This window comes from Malania oleifera, chromosome 3 (assembly GCF_029873635.1).
Source record: "Malania oleifera isolate guangnan ecotype guangnan chromosome 3, ASM2987363v1, whole genome shotgun sequence".
Lineage (NCBI taxonomy): Eukaryota > Viridiplantae > Streptophyta > Magnoliopsida > Santalales > Ximeniaceae > Malania > Malania oleifera.
The window spans coordinates 17100915-17119347 of record NC_080419.1 but is presented as its reverse complement, the minus strand read 5'-3'; the positions used below and the strand labels follow the sequence as shown (position 1 = coordinate 17119347).

General features: G+C 36.1%; 1 pseudogene; it reads left to right on the top strand.

Moving 5' to 3' along the window:
• The first annotated feature begins 2469 nt into the window (after positions 1-2469).
• On the top strand, positions 2470-3278 carry LOC131151181 (germin-like protein subfamily 1 member 14; annotated as a pseudogene).
• The last annotated feature ends 15155 nt before the right edge of the window (positions 3279-18433 follow it).

Here is an 18433-nt window from a genome sequence, read left to right as displayed (position 1 = left end):
CGTTTTTGAAAATAAATCACTACCTAGCACATATACAGGCATAAAAAATAAATCACATCATTGTAAGAGGAAACATCAGATTGTAAACAATAGTTTGATTGCAGCGATTTGAATGTAAACAATATCAGCAAAGCTTTCTTTGTATAGGATGAAAAAATCCACCCCTCAATATAAACAGTACACACCAATACAACGAATGAAAAACACAGCAATAATGCAAATTAGGTAGCATACACTAGTACAAAGCAACGCTATAGAACTTGAAAGGTTAAGTTCAAAAAGCAGTCATGACTACAGAATTCAATATTCATCTAGGAGGAATCACAGATATAAATAGCCTCTCCAAGGTTCGCTTTGACCACATAGTCCACAACGAATAACTGCAGGCACTTCGCTTGTTAGAGAGAGACTCTCTCCCTTCTCTTTAGAAAGGGCAAGCCGTGAGTGGAGGGTGGTGTTCTTCCTTAAATCTTGCAGATTGATGTTTTCTTGGTGTGATTTGAGGCTGATCTTGGGTTTGTTTGCGGCAGATTCTATCTTAGACTTGATTTTAACCTCTAATTTGGTCGGATTCTCCGATTTGGGTGTGTCGAAAGTATCCCGAGAAGTTTCCCGCCCATGAAAATTTGATATTGTTATCTCATCAATATCAAACTATGAACAATATTACAAATATTATAATCTCGAAAAAAAAATTGAAAAATATTATGAAAGTAATGATTATGACTATTCACATCACTTGCATTCCTCATCTTTGGCTAATAAAATCATAATGCATTGAATTCCCTACCCTGATCCGTGTTTCCTTGAATTCCATTTTCTAATTTGTATGCAGTGTTCAAAAAGATGAGATGCTTGTTAGGATGCTTGATACTATAGAAACCTCAAATACTCCTACTCTAAAACAATTACAGTATGTGGTTGACTCATACAAGTGATTGACGAGGAAAACATACTTTTAGGATTTGGGGACTCCATCCCAACCTCAAAAACTTATACCAATAAGAACAAAATTACTAGCCAAAACAACCATGAACAAGGTGACACATCACGATCAAGTCACAAATAAACCAGCATAAGGCTGCCATAGCACCAAGAAGCTTATATGTAGCCCCAAGAAACCAACACAAAACCCTAACAGTACCAAACAAATAGAACAACTACGAACAAGGTTAACGAGTCACAAATAAACCAGCGCAAGGCTGCCACAACACCAAGAAGCTTGCACCAGCCTCAAAACCAACACACAACCCTAATGGTACCAAGCAAACATTAAAAAAGTGCTCTAAGTGGAAAATTGAAGTTATTTTTTAACAAGATACATAATGAACAACTTAATACTATGATCTACGGAGGTATTTAAAGCATTCAAAAAAAAAAAAAAAAGGGAGCAGAGGACACACTCTGGCTGTGAAATTTCACTGGGCAACAACATCCACAGGTTATGTGGGTGGCTATGTGGTTATTTTTGCAAAAATATGAAGGGATACTAAAGGTTCTGAAAGACAACAGCATCTAGGATTTTCTAGCAACTATGGTATTTTTCTAGCTGCTCCTTGACTTTGTTTCTGGTCTTTAGTAGTGCAGATTATCCTTATATATAGTAGCAGGAATGAGGTTTAGGGTTTAGGATTTGGTTTTGGTATTAACTTAGGGTTTAGGTTGGATCTTGCTCTAGTACCATGATAATAATTGGGTAAAATCAAAGACCTTATCTCAATGGTAGGTCTCTCCCTCTATTCATAATATTTGTCTACTATATACCAATGACTAAGTAAATACCCTTACATAACTCTAGCACATACTAGTAGTGCTAAATGACCAAAATAACCATTAAAAACCTCAAACTATTAAAGTATCAAAAGAAACTCAGCATAACTAAAATGTCCAAAATAGCCTAAAATTGACTCATATTATTAAGATATTCACACCAGCTGTGTCAAATAATATCAAATGTTGGCTGGGTATCAAAAGAGCTATGACCATGATTAAAGCTGCTGCAAAGTGGCTTCACAAAAAAATCAAGAAATTAATTGCTAGAACAATTGGAACCATGAACAAGTCACAAATAAATCAATACAAGACTGCCGTAGCACCCAGAAACTCAAACACAACCCCAAGAAAGCAACTCACAGCACTGGAACATTTGGAGAAGTGATCACTGAAATTTCCATGGCTCACAAAAAACAAGAAGAACAATTTATACTTATTTAATTAAAATGGCCTTTCTCAGATACATTCTGCCTTAAAAGCATGAGGCTGGGTCTTTACTAACTTCTGTGGAATGGGTAAATTCATTGATCAGCTTTGAGTTTTGATTAAAAAAAAACATATAATATATAAGGAAGAAGAAGACTACTTCAAAGTTGGTTTCATTATAAATACATAAAGCTACCTTGCCATTATCATCACAGCTGATATATCCAAAGCAAAAACATTTTTTTGGCAAAGCAAGAAATTGCATATATGATGAGCATGAAGAAGAAGATGGCAGCCAACACACTTGCATGCATTGCCCTCTTAGCTGTGGCTTTTTCTTTAGCTTCTGCTGCTGATCCCAGCCCTTTGCAGGACTTCTGTGTTGCTCTTAATGATTCCACTGAAGGGGGTACATGTTAGTTTTCCTTCGCCGGACTTCTAGGTTATGTCTGTATGTGTGAATGTACAAAATTTTAAATTTTACCGTAAGTAATATTTGATATGTTATCTTGTGTGAATATTTACGGTGTTTGTGAATGGAAAATTCTGCAAGGATCCAAAGCTTGCAACAGCCAATGATTTCTTCTTTTTGGGACTAAATGTGCCTGGAAACACATCGAACCGGGTTGGTTCAAATGTTACATTAGTAAATGTTGATAAACTCGCTGGCCTTAACACCCTTGGTATCTCAGTAGTCTGTTTGGATTTTGCGCCGTATGGTATCAACCCTCCTCACACGCACCCTCGTGGCATTGAGCTCCTTACTGTCTTGGAGGGCACCCTCTTTGTCGGTTTTGTTACCTCAAACCCAGAAAATCGCCTAATTACCAAGGTTCTTAACCCAGGTCTTGTTTTGTGTTTCCCGTGGGACGCATTCACTTCCAGTTTAATGTTGGAGAAACCAATGCAGTGGCCATAGCTGGTTTAAGTAGCCGGAATCTGGGAGTCATCACTATTGCAAATGCAGTTTTTGGTTCAAAGCCGCCCATCTCTATTGATGTTCTACCAAGGCCTTCCAAGTTGACAAAAATGTGATCAACTATCTGCAAGCTCAATTCTGGATGGATAACAACAACTAAAATGATATTTATTATGCCTTAAATATTTATTGTGTTATCTTTAATAAATTGTTTGTTGAGGTATAAATTGAATAAACATTGTCATGCATTGACAATCCCAATGTTATAGAGGATCCAGTCATTTGTATGTACTAGTATTTTTAATTAATATATGTACTCGTGTTTTATAATTGGTCTATGTTCTTCTAAGTTTACAATTTTTTGTTTTTTTTTGTTTTACACACTAGTTTTGTTTATCCAAAGTACTCTTTTAGTTGATATTTTTTTTGTCATTGAACATAAGAGATTTCTTACAAGAAAGGATTGTCAATAGATTACATGAAAAACAAATAAATTCACACAAGTACTAACTAACCAGGCTCACATGAGCCATACAATTTACTTAAGGGCATATTTGTTTTGATGGCTAGACCATGTTTGACTAGGTTCAAAATTTTTAACTTGTGCTTGATACAATTTACTCTTAAATAAGATTGGACAAGAAAAATAGACTTCGCTCGTTTATATAGGACAATGCTGGATAGTCCTCCCCCATGGCTAGTGTTGGCTAAGGCATATTAAACATATTTTTCCATATTTTCCTATATAGGTACACACTAAGTTTATACATCAAAATTAACATAAATTTGTGCCCATAGAATTTTTAGGCCGTGTTTGTAGAATTTCTAGCCGCCAAGTAGAATGCAAAAATGGCTCAATATTAGTAACAAGGATTTTGATTTTCAATGCTAACAAACAAAAAGGACTATGATACTGATTCCGATTTTGTTTTTGCAAAACCCCTTTTGGAATTGAGTATAACTGAGAAGTTATTTTTTGCAAAATCTTGTCAATCAAAGTTATTAAAAGTTCTCACTTTTGGTTGGATTTTAGGGCAGCTCTACTAAAAATGGTGTGTCCACTGAAAAGATTTAAACAATAAATGTTTAGAATGCATAGATCTCCCCATTGACAACTAGAACTTGTTCATCTAGATGTATTTCATTTTTGCAAAATGAATTTGGCTCTAAATCATGCCATGGTGAATTGTTATGTTTTATTTTATTTTATGTAGAAGCACAAGTTAGATTTCAATTTGCAAGATGACAAAATCCAAGATCATAAACACATGGTAAGCAATTCCTAAGTTGGGGATTGAAATTTAAAGTTTAAATCTATAAGCAAAATCAGAAGAGGATTGTCACCAGAACTTCTACAATATTAGACGTGTTAATGTGTAATTTAAGCTTAGTAGCACACTAGCATTGATAGTAGTTGTGTAATTTTAAGTTTAGCATATCAAAATGTCAAAAAGAGCGTTTTGTAGCATGCTAATCATGTGTGACAAGGGGTGTCAGAAAGATGCTATAGTAAAACATTTTTAGGAATGAGAATTTGCATGACCCATAGAAATAGAGTAAAAGTATAGATTGGGGATGAAGAAAGAATTAATGGAAGAGAACAAGAATTAAAAAAGACTTGAATGTAAGAACTCTAGATAGCAAGAAGAGGCTAAGAATCAGATGAAGGCAAACAAAGAGGATAAGAGGCAAAAACATTGCTAATCATGTGAATTTGACAAAATACATTTTTTATATTGTTTATAGATTTTGTAAAAAAATCAAACCTAACTATATTAATGCTGCATTTGGGAGTATGGATTTCAAATCTTGACTTTGTATTTTGATAAACTAGTCATATTTCAATAAAATTTTATATTTTATTATATCCAAATCCAATACAACTACAAATCCAAGACCTCTCCAAGCATAGGGTAAGTGACTCTTTAAAGATAAAGATAATATATAAAAAGATAAAAGTAGCTAATTGAAAGGATGCTTATCTCTGATAAATTGAAACATAATCAAGGGCTAGCGTACTCTTTTGATCCTTCACTATTTTTGATTGATTGAACATGCTACAAATTTTAGAAGGTAATGGCTTATTGAGGCTTTGTTTTTTATCTTCTTTATTGTTGAGCAAGCAAATAGCCTTCCAAAAGGCAACTAGCCTCTATTAACATGTTATTTAATCTTCTATTTCACTACGCCTATATAATTCATTACTGAGACAACAAACAAAATGTGTTTCCAATGTTATGCAAACCAAGAAGCGATCCAAATAATTTTGTCATTTTTTGTACATAATTTTTATTTCTACCCAAAGCGTCTTCTAAGCCTATTCCTGAAAAAGATCTGAGATGAGCAAGATATAGCGACAGATTGATATAAATGGGAAACTTGCAGTAGCACAACAGTAGTACACAAAGGACTAACCCAGTGTTTGGTAATTGGAATAAAATGGATTAGGAATCGAATGGAATTAAGAAATTATATGGTAAATGTATAAAATTATAAAAACTTTTTTCATTCCATTTCATTTCGTTATTGCACTAAACAAATGATAAAGTGGCAATGCCAAAAAAAAAAAAAAAAAAAAAAAAAGAAAAACACTAACCAGCAGCAGATATAAGGTTGTTGAGACAACATATATTATCCAGAGGACTGGATTAGCATATCTGCACACGGTGGGGGCAGATCGGCAGTGTCTGTGGGTGACTATGGTGTTGATCTTGACAAATCTATAGTGGGTTTGATGTTCTTGAACTGACAGTCTCACCTAGAAAACTAGCGACTGGTCTGACTTCTTGCTGTTGCTAGCTGTTTTTTAGGGTTATAATATCGTTGAAAAATCTTCTATACTGATAGACATGCAACGAATTTTGGGTTTTAGGCTTCAGTTTTGATGGTGGTGTTAACACATAGGGTTTAGGTTTCAGAATCATGCTGTGATACCATGTTGAATAATTGGGTAAAATGGTAGACCTAAACTCAAAAATAGGTCTCTCCCTCTAACTTACACTTGTTACGAACCAAACTATAACAATTAATAATAATTCTACTTGTTGGCCACTCATGAAATATTAACTTGAATTGATTAAGTAAATCATGACAAGAGATAGCCATAACAATACAAAGTTCAAAATATTTTCAATATTTAAGATACAACTCTCAGTTATTTTGGCAAAGCTTGAGGTTACAAAGTTTTAGGAATCAACCCATCTATGGCACTCCCTCTTTGGAGTAAATTGTTTTGAGCTTATTGAGATGCTTAAAGCCCATAAAAAAGGTATCCGACGTGCTTGTCCATAGTGATATATTTGTACACAAAGTAAGCTAGTATTTTTAGATTCAAAATAGCTTAAATTTTTAAAGTTTCCTTGATTTATCCAAGTGAATTTGTTTGTCAGCAAGCTAATCTCCCTTTAGATTGGTACCTATAAAATATATCAATTAATGTCTTCTAGTTTGGTTAGCAACACAATCTTACTTACTAATAAATGGTAACCTCTAAATTGAATAATTAGCAAGAGCAATTGGCCTACTACTTTAAGATTTCTATTTTTCTATGCATGATTAGGACCCACATCCTATCAGTATCTAAATCCCATTGAAGGATATAATTCAACTTAAGAGGACGCATCAAGACCTATATGACTATAGAGGACATCCTAATTGGATCTTATTCAAGGTCACCTTATTTTGGTTCTCATCACTCTTCCTATTTTCTAATTTCTAATATCATGAGGAGGGGGAGATGTTATTGGAGCCCTTCCATAAGTCAACACAAACTCCTTGCCCATTTCTCTTGTTTAAAGCTACTTTAAGAGTTTCTTTTATTGCCCATTTGACAACTTTTTGCTATTAAAAAGCAACTTGAAAGATGAAATCCAAGTTGACCATCATTGCCTCTATGTGGTTTGTTTAGAGAACAGAGGCCTTGAAAAGAGACAATTTGAGACTTCTCCAGAACCTCTAAGCCAATGCATGCAAAATCCAAGAGGGATGTAAATTTTAATGAATGAGTATCGTGTACCAGAACTCAATGTGCAGAATGGTGTTTTAAAATCACTCTCTTTTCTTTTTGAGTACATTGGTAAAATGGGTAAAGATTATATTTATGCAGTCACTCCACTACTTGAGGATGCTCTCATGGATAGAGATTTGGTGCATAGGCAAACTGCTTCCTAGCTGTTAAGCACATGGCTTTGGGAGTGGTTTGTTTAGGTTGTGAGGATGCTTTAGTACACTTGCTGAATTATGTATGGCCAAACATATTTGAGACTTCTCTGCATGTTATTAATGCTGTCATGGAATCCATAGAAGGGATGAGGGTTGCCTTTGGTGTAGTTGCAGTCCTAAACATATACAGTAGGCCTAAGTTGGTGATGTTTATATGAGGTTTAGTTTGTTCTTCATGCTTCAAGTGAATCTGCAAGAGGCTATTGGACAGGCTAGGACCTATCCTAGGGTTGTTTCATTGATTAGACAGGCAGACCATAACATTATACCAATAATTATTAAATATCTATTGATGTATTTTGAAAGTAAAAAAAAAGGATAAAGTATTTATTCTAATTGAAATCCTCATGCATTTTTTATTTGAAATACTTGTCACTAGCTTTGACATACCTTCTAATGGGAGGAGTCATCCGCATCATCTGGACAGGATTGGCGCATCATTTGTTCCATCTGCACTTTCCAATTCTTGATGGCTTGCATCTCCGCTTCCCAGTTTGAGATCTTTTCTTTCAATTGCTAGTTCTTCGCTTCCACCATTTGCACTTGGATAACCATTGCCTCCTCTCGAGTCTCGGCGGCTCAACGCTCTTGGTCAATATCAGCACGAGACACCGCACTAAAAGAAGATGATGATGTTGGGGCGACGTATCCACTTCCAAGACCATTCAACCAGCCACCTGATCGTTGCCCAAGCACTTGAGTGCAGATCTCGTCATCCATCATCGGCTGGCTACCCTATGCAATGGGTGCATCCCACAGCTCAAGCATCCTTGCCTATTTTCAGTCATTAAAATGATGAAAATGAAGAAATAAGAAGACAACTGACGTTTTGAATAAGACAATGAACTAAATAATCTACTTGACTTACATGTTTTATCTGCGCACCCTAGCACCACTCCCCAATGTCCTTTGATGTGTTCTCTGATACAGATCCGGCCTCGACTTCAGGTCGCCAGTGACGGGATCACGCTATATTATCATATAAATGTTCATTAACATGAATTCAATGGTGTCATTATAAATAGCACTTGTCAGGTAATGGTCAGATATTTTCGTAGCAATTACCTTTCGATGATTGATGAACAATTTCGAGCCACCACAATGCGTCGTATCTAGTTTGCTGCGATTCACAACATTTTTCTCACAGATAGCCTACAAAATAGATGTAATCACTTTTTATTATTCACATAAATATGAAAAAGTAGTTATGGTAATTAATAGAAACACATCACCTGATAGTTAGGGTCGCGAAAATGGCCACCCACCACCCACCAATCCTCTAGGGAGATCTTATTGTATGGGTGCGCTTCTGCCTCATTTCCCATCTCCCTAAAATGGTTGCACATTTTGTTGCAATATGTCTTAAACCGAGAACACAACTGCGTGTTCACCGCCTTTTTCACATGGTCTGCGGTGAAAATGTCCATATCAAACTCTTCCTGCATATGAAATATATATTGAATGTTAGAGAATCTTTAGGGCAATATATTAAAAGTGAAAGAAATGTTTTAGGGTTACTTACCAAGATGCGCTCATATAGAACCAAACGTTGAGCCTCTGTCACCTTTGGCCAGGTGAAGCAAGTGACTGGAGCATATTGGCGACATATAATGCCAAGCTCCCGTGACCAGGCTATGCACCAATCGTCAAGTGGGACTGTAAAGCCTGGGGGAATGTCAATACGGATCTGCCGCCTAGTCCTCTCCAGGTGCTTCTTTAGTACAATGTTCTTCGTTGCACCGCGGCCTACACTCGTATGCGTCATAGAGGTCGATGCTGAAAGAAGAGTTAAAGAACAATAAGATAATTATACATGTGAAATGACAGTAAATATATTATTCTAAATCAAATACTCGTAACCTTACCAATGCTATTGATTATGGACGGCAACTCACCCTGGGCTTGATCCCTAACTGATGGATCGATGTCGGGTTGGAGTCCCGAGGGATCAGATGGTGCCACATCAGCCCCGACGTGCTCAGTCGCTTTTGAGGATGACCCATCACCCTCGTGGGATGATGTCGTCAATAGCCTAGACTGAAGTAAGGGACGGCGACCTCCTGGTGCCGTGTCTGCAAAACAGTTCACAAGTAAATATAAGAAGATTGGATATTAGATGGATGCATAGTAAATATATTTTCACTTATTTTCACATGTCAAATACACGGTGACAACATAACATGCTTACCCCCTGTACGTCCTCAATATCAGTATCATCCTCACTTTCTAGAGTGTCTTCCTTTTCACTGCAGTACTCAAGCATAGTTTCATCTTCCTTATCAATTTCATCACTATCGATGAAGTCAACGTGTACAGAGGGTTCAATTCTAATGTCAGAAGTTCCTACGTATTTTGCCATGGCACCAACCCTATTTAATGGTATAGGATCAGCTCCTTCCTCAGCAACATTGATAGCAGATTGCGTTGCTACGGGATCAGATGGCTGATCTTCTTGGAAAGTATCATCGCTGACACTCTTCTCCCCATTCGAGGAGGAATTTTTTGGGCCACATGCCATTCACCCTTTAATTTTGTGTCCTTAAGGTATAACACTTTTTCTTCCTGCGTCGCAAGCACAAAAGGGTCGTTTTGATACCATGTTTTACTGAAATTGACACTAGTAAAGTAGGCATCCGTATTTATCCCACTCTTTTTATTCCTAATGTCCTACCAGGTACACTTGAAGACGTGGACAAGTCTGTTAGCTCCGTAGTGAAGCTCTATAATGTCATCTAACACAAAAAAATAGTCAATTTTCTCATCTCCTTCTGTGCCTAGCACCACAACTCCATAATTTTGGGTTCTTCTATGCAGTTCGAGGGACTTCGTATGAAAGCGTAAGCCGTTGACAATGCAACCGCTGTAGCGGTTAACTCGTTGATCAGGGCCACATGCCAACACGTACAAATCTTTACTTGATGTTGGTTCTTTATTATAATACATGACTTTCATCTATTAATTATAAAGGACTTTAGATGAGTAAACCGTCAATATTGATAATGTACATTGTAACGAACTCAGGCAGTAGTTGTTACTTACTTGGCACCCAAACCAATTGACAAATTCCTTCTTATGTCTTTCGTCAACATTCCTTTCATTTTGAGCCAAAAGTTCAGTTTTATGTTCGCTATATGCAACAATAGTACATGTTACTGTCAACTAAGTATATATGCATATGTAAATACAATGCAAAGTAAGGACATTTGAACCACGTACTCGATATATGGAATAATTTCATCACAATTATTGAGGACGTAAAAATGTGCCCTTTGTAGGTCATCCATATCAATGAAATCGTAAACCCGTGTACCGAACGACTGAACATTTCCTCAAAATATAGAGCTCCTCGGTTCTTCATCTTCAGCATTAATAGCATGAACGTGTGTTTCGCTCCTTACAAGTGAACCTTGTTTCAATATCATGTAGATACATTGAGCAAAATGCAAGACATTCACTGTTAATGTATGCCTCAATGATTGAACCTTCTGGTCGTGCCTTATTGCGCACATACCCCTTCAAAGTGGATAAAAACCTATGCATTTTACACATCATTTGTGACTTGTACAAAAAAAAAGAAAAAAAAAAGCAAGGAAATCACGAGAACATTGTAGGATTTTATAATTTACCTCTCAATAGGATATATCCAACGATATTGGACCGGTCCTCCAATTATGGCCTCCATTGGTAAATGGATAGCTAGGTGGACCATCACATCGAAGAATGTTGGCGAAAATATTTTCTCCAGCTTGCATAGTATGATCACAATGTCCTCCGCTAACCGTTCAAGTACGTTTACGCTCAATTTCTTGGATCATAACTGTCGAAAGAAGATCCCCAATTCAATCAGGACCGAGTGAACATCTTCGGTCAAGTGTCCACAAAGGAAAATGGGCAGAACTCGTTGCAAAAGGATGTGACAGTCATGACTTTTAATTCCTAACATCTTCCCTTCCCTCGTGCTTATGCATCGAGATATGTTCGATGCATATCTATTAGGGATCTTCACTGATTTCAACCATTCGAAAAAATTATTCTTCTCATCCTTCGAAAATGTGTAATAGGCCGATGGCATAAGAAGTTTGTCCCCATCACAAATTAGATGCAACTTAGGCCGTATTCCCATATCTTCCATATCCCGACGAGCATTTGTGTTGTCCTTTGTATTCACATTTATATCCAACAATGTACAAATGACATTCTCACAAATGTTCTTCTTGATGTGCATGACATCCAGGTTGTGGCATAGTGGAAGATCTTTCCAGTATGACAACTCGAAGAAGATGCTTCTCTTTGTCCAATTTAACTCCCACTCAGCACGTTTCCTTTTTCTACTGCTAGGTGATTTCCCAAATTTCATATCTCCGATCAACCTGAACTGGTTTAATATCTCTTCCCCACTTAGTCAGTTTAGTTGCAACCTTCGTTCAGGTTTTTCATTAAAGCTTCTAACACCACGAGTCCTCCAAAGATGTCCAGGTCGTAAAAAATGACGATGACACATAAAACATAACTTGCGTCCATACTTTAAGGATAAGGACCCAGCATCCTTATTACACACTAGGCATGCTATGTAACCTTTTGTGCTCTAGCCCGACAGAATGCCGTAGGCGGGGAAATCATTAATTGTCCACAAAAGTACAGCATGCATCCGAAATGTTGTCCCGATTTCCACATCAAATGTCTCCACTCCTTTTTCCCATAGTTCTTTCAACTCATCAATTAATGTCCTCAAGTAAACATCGATATCATTACCAGGTGCCCTTGGTCCAGGAATAAGCAAAGACATATAAATGAAGGGTTCTTTCATACATCGCCATGGCGGCATATTGTATGGCATCATCATAACTGGCCACATGCTATATGGGTTGTTCATGTTACCGAAAGGATTGAACCCATCTGAAGCAAGGCCAAGTCTGATGTTGCGAGGATCACTAGCAAACCACGGATGGATTTTATCAAACTCGGCCCAAGCTTCAGAGCTCGCTGGATGGCTAAGGGTGTTTCAATCTTGAAGACGTTTCTCTTTATGCCATCTCATATCTGTAGCAGTCTTTTTGCACATATACAATCGTTGCAACCGCGGGATTAATGGACAATATTGCAAAAATTTTTGGGGGATCTTTTTACCCTTCTTCTGATTAGTTGTATACCTCGGTTCACCATATTCTGGACACTCATTTGCATTTTGATGTTCACCATAAAAGAGTGCACAATCATACATACACGCATGTATTGTAGTGTAACTGAGACCCAATTCACGCATGTATGTCTTCACCTCATAAAAGGACTTTGGAAGTGTTTCACTATCAGGCAGTCCTGCCTTAATGAGGCTTAAATGCATGTTGAATGCACTCTGAGATAACCTATGCATTGTCTTTGCATGAAACAACTTTATCAGGAACTCTAATTTTGAGAATTTTGTACAGTTTGGATATAGGGGCACCCATGCATTTCTCACGAGATTAGCAAATGGTTTACCAAATCGATTTAACGTACTAGGATCGCAAGGTATGGTACCTACTGAAGTAGATTCATCACCAGTATGCGACAGACTGACATCTTCTGTGTCCACTGCAATCTCCCTTTGTAAGTCACCTAACATTTCGATTAACCCTTTCGAACGTGCATCACCACCTACTATATTTGCCCCCTCATCTTCATCGTCATCATCATCGCTCTGAACTGCGTAATCTTCACTGTGGAACACCCATCTTGTGTACCTTTTCTCCATTCCAATGTCTAATAAATGTGAATGGACTAGATCAATGTGTTTGAATGTTATGTTTTGGCATTTCTTGCAAGAACACCTTATTCTACTAGCACCGTTAGCATGAGGACTCACAAACTCTATGAAATCATGTACCCCTTTCACATATTCTGGCAAAAACCTACCCCTAGCATTCATCCAACTCTTATCCATGTTCATTAATTCCCTATAACATGTTCAAGTAAATGGTGTTGATTACATTGTCAGAATGTCCATGATGCATGCATTGTGAATCCTATAATCAATCACCTTCCGTCTAAAGGGTACGGATCCTATCCCATTCAGGAATGTTGCAATTAAATTGTGATCAATCGCTCAAATTCCTTCGTCGTAGTCATTATAAATTTCAGAAGCATCTCCCCATGGCTCTCCAAGTACATGAGATGGGAGAAGTGCACATCATCTGTTAGTTTTCCATCACTAACAAATTGTCACCACACCCCACTATGCACCCAAAGAACACAAGTAGAGACGCGATTGAAATATATAATGACAATGGCGAAAGCGTGAACAATGACAAGAATGTAAATACAACTTCCTAAACTGTCCACATTGAACAATTCAATAATGGTTGAAATACAAACATGACTAATCGTAAATGAAACAAATAATCGACATGTTCAATTGATTATTAGTCTACATAATATGACTAATACTCAATTAAATTTTAACAATTAATTTGTCCCACATGTACGATGAGGCATGAATGTATAATAACCATTCTTGAACGGGTCTAAGATGCACACATGAAATGACAATAATTAATTTTGCATAAGGAGCCCGTGATAAGTAGGCAAGGCATAAGCCTTATGGCATTAAGGTGTAAACCTTTTGAGAATTTCAATTTTTAGATAAAAATACATAAATAAATTACATGTACTTGACAAATCAAAGCCTCTTCTCTCTCAAAGGTTTGAAGACTTTCTTTCCTTAATTTGTGTCCCTCCCTCCTCCTTCCCTCCCTCTTTGGTTTTTTCTCTTTAGATGGGACTCTCCCTTGATATAAGGATCTTATTTTTCATGTTCTTCAAAGATAGTGATGGTGAAAATAATGATGCATGCATGGTTGATGGATGTCTTATGACTCTTATTAACCCAATGCAAAGTCCATGTATATGAGATTATTTTGAATTCATATATTAATATTATTTATATGTGGAGTCAAGGATTGAAACACTAAGACATTTTATTCATGAAGTAGTAGAAATTTTTATAACAACTCTATTGACATAAACACTATATGAATCACGTAAATTATTTTGTCTTCTATTTTTTCCCTTTTTTACTTTTATTTTGTTGAATGTGTTCATGATCTTATAAGTGATATTCAAAATAATAAACAAAATATAGAAAATATCATCACTATACGATTGTATGTAATTAAATAATTAATTATTCCAAGGTTAATCTCTATGGATCTCTTTCAGATTTTCTTTTTTTTTTCCCAATCAATGGTTAAAAACAAGTTGGTGAGTTACTTCAACTAAGTTCATAGTCACTTTCAGCTTTGATTCTTCCTATTTTTAGGCTTGCATTATGAATCATACTCTTTTTTCTTTTGTGCCACAATCGTTTACCATCATTGCATGTGACCAAACACATAGCTTAGATGAATTCTCTTTGTTGGTTATTGCAAATATTCTTAATTAATTTACTTTTTCTGAAGGAAATGTGAGATAAAATAAGGGAGGGACGACTCGAATAGTTTGGCGACTTGTAGTGTAGGCCACATAGTGTGCCAATGAGGAAGAGTGAGTTGCTGTAAGGGGCAGTAGAAGGGGTAGGGGGTAGACCTAAAATAACTTTGAATGAGATAGTACAGATTTAATAGCCCTGAATTTGTCGAAGGAATAATCAAATTAAAGGAGGATGAAGAAAGTTACCCTAATCCAGCCTCTCCACTAAGACTCATCCAAGAATAAACCCCACTAACCCTATCATACGCCTTCTCAAAATCCAACCCAAAAATACAATAGACATTCAAGAAACTCGTGAACCACATTAAAGAAAGCTGCTGGCCAACAAACACCACATCTGAAACTCGTGAGACCTGATAATACAACAGGTGCATGCCTTATAATTAATTAGAATGAAAATTGCAAGGTTTTAGAAACAAATTCCACAACAAAGTCGTGCAGCACCAATTGAAAACTAAAATCAATATATAAGTTCTGAAAATCTTATGCAAACAATTGAACTTTAACAAGAAGATGTTTATTTATGCACTAGAGATCATTTTGAGAACACATTTGACATGTGTCATGTGTGTTTCCAAATCTTTTAAACCAAGAAATTTTAATTTTTGAGGATATTTATTCTTAACTTCTGGATCTTGGATATGTTCGATCATTTCAAATATGATTTCATTTTCTTTTGAAATAACATTGACTGTTTTTGAGCATTTGTTACAAGAACAAAACCCTATTTCTTCTTGACAAGGTTCTTCAGAAGAAGCAGTTTCTTTTGAAGATTTAGAACTTGAAATAATTTCATTGACGAATTCTTTATCGGAAGACGAGGTTGTAAATTCAGATTCTTCTGATTCACTATTGATAATTAAATTGAGCATTTTCTTTTTTAGTTCTTTCCCTATATTGAGTTCTTTTATTTCTTGTTTAACTCTTCAATCTTTTGCATAATGACCCTTCTTTCCACGTTTGAAGTAGGTTTTTTGATCTTTATATTTTTGAGATTTGTCTTTGTTTCAAATTTTTGAAGTTCCTTTGGATTTTCGTTTTTTCTTCTTATAATATTTCATGTCATGTTTTTTGTAGTATTCTTTTGAAGGTTTGTATTTCTTATGAGTTTTCTTTTGGTGCTTTCTTGAAGGAGCTTGAATTTTCTCGTACCCATACTGGGCACAGAAATCACCAAGTTCTCCTTCGTTTCTTTTGAATATCTTAGATAAATTGAAAGTTTTCCTAGATTTAAGGGATGACTAAGAGTTCCGCAGGGGGGAACTTGCTATTACGTCAGACTAACTGGCCGAGCCAGGCGTGATTGACAACCCTTGAGCAATCTTGAGAAAATATTGAATGAATTTAATTAAGCAGTTTTTCTGATGCACCAGATTGATCAGAGTCGCAAGTGCAGAGCATACTTATGATAATTGTCAATTTGAATAAAACTATGTACAACACAAAATGCATGAAAAAGAAGTCAATACCCTAAAAGACTTAGGAATTAGTAGGATAAATCTTATACAAAATAAACAAAAACATATCAAATCCTTATCAAGAGAAATTCCTAACCAGATTATACCTGGGGCCTCTTGGAGTGATCCATCCAGTTAGATAAAATTTCTCTTCTATAGTACTATAATTCTTCCTATAATAAGAAAAATCCTTAATTTTCTATATATTTCTTCCACCTGAACTCATTCAGACCTCATTTTTTAGCAACATAATCCAATCATACACGCTATTAACACCAAAGATCCTACTTCTACAATAGAGATTAGTGAAATAACCCCATGTATACAGTGGACTGCTGTGGCTTTGGCCTAATTGCATTTTATCATTGAAACCACACCAAAATATAACTATATTTGTATACTACCTTTTATTTTCATTTTTCTTAGTAAAGTGAGATTATGAATGACATATAATAGAAGCCTAAAATCAATTGCATACATCATGATGAGTTAAAAATGGCAACAATTTAGAAAAACAGAGATAAATTCATATCAGACAGTTCAGCCATGTGCAAGGAAACCCAAAAAGCACTGGCATAATTTTTAACGGAAAGTGGCCTTAAAAAATATTCTTTTGAGAAAGGTTGCTGACTCCAAGACACAGGATCAAGAATTTGTTGGGTTTTGTACTGAATGTTTAATTTAAAGATAACAAGCACACTAGAAGGCAAATGAATAAACACAACAAAGAATTAAATACTATCTACGGAAGCAACATGGTGTTAGAAGTAGCTATGAAAGAATTTCTTGTTGCTTCATTATTCCAGATAATCCTGCTTACAATTAGAATAGGGATGACTGATGCCTGTGGCTGTGGTCCATGGAGCCTGGAGGAGACGACGACTCGAGCTGGAGATCATTTGCACTTCGCATGCTCGTAGCACCGGTAGGTCCGGCACGTAACAGCACACCAGAGGAGAGGAGAGGTAGCTTAGGAGAGGAGAGGATTGAGATTTGAGAGAGTGACAGCTGAGAGGTCAGGGATGAGGAAAGGGGAAGAGCCGCGGCGCGGGTTAATTAGGGGCCCTTAGGGTTTTTTTTTTGGGTGTTAGCTAAAGGCTGAAGTAGTAGTGACGATTTCGAAACCATCACTAATACCTCTAAATCGTCACTAATACCCATAACTATTTTTTTTTATAAATTTTTTTTTAAAAAAACTAGTAGTGACAGTTCCAAAACCGTTACTAATACGGTGGTATTAGTGAGGGTTTTACCAAATCGTCACTAATACACTTAACTATTTCTTTTTTAATATTTTTTTAAATGAAACACTAGTAGTGACGGTATTAAAATCGTCACTAATAATAACTTATTAGTGACGGTTATCCCAAACCGTCACTAATACCCTTAATTATTTCTATTTTAAATTTTTTAAATGAAAACTCTAGCAGTGACAGACTCCAAACCATCATTAATAACCCCTTATTAGTGACTGTTCTCCAAAATCATCACTAATACACTTAAGTTCTTCTTTTTAAAAATTTTTTAAATGAAAAAACTATTAGTAACGGTTTTAAAACTGTTATTGATACCATCACTAATACCCTTAACTATTTCTTTTTTAAAAATATTTTTAAATGAAAGATTATTAGTGACGGTTTTTAAACTGTCACTAATACCCTAGAATCATCGCTAATATTTTCCCAAAAAAATTTTCGTGCGGAAATTGTTTACCGTGCTTTATTTAGTGACAAAATTATTAGTGATGGTTTTAAAATCGTCACTAATAGTTCGTATTAGTGACGACTACTAAAACCATCACTAATGCTTAGACTATTAGTGGTGGTGTTTAAGAACCGTCACTAATACCAACTTTTGGTGACGAAGTTGAATTCGTCACTAATACTTTCGTCACTAAAAACCAGTTTTTTTGTAGTGATAACCTCTCGCCGCGAAAGGGCAGGAGTGATTGGGTAACCCTGGGAGACATATTTGCCATGTTTTTCTTGTGGAATGGAAAGGGAATATATTTTCCATCCATCATTATTCAACATATGGAAGAAAATTTGAAATGACAACGAGGTTGTCTGCCATATGGTCGACTGCTCACCAAACTCTTCGATCACTTTGCTCTTACTGGCGCCGACACACCTAGTGTGGCTCCCATTGAGGACAATTTCTACACAAAAGCCAC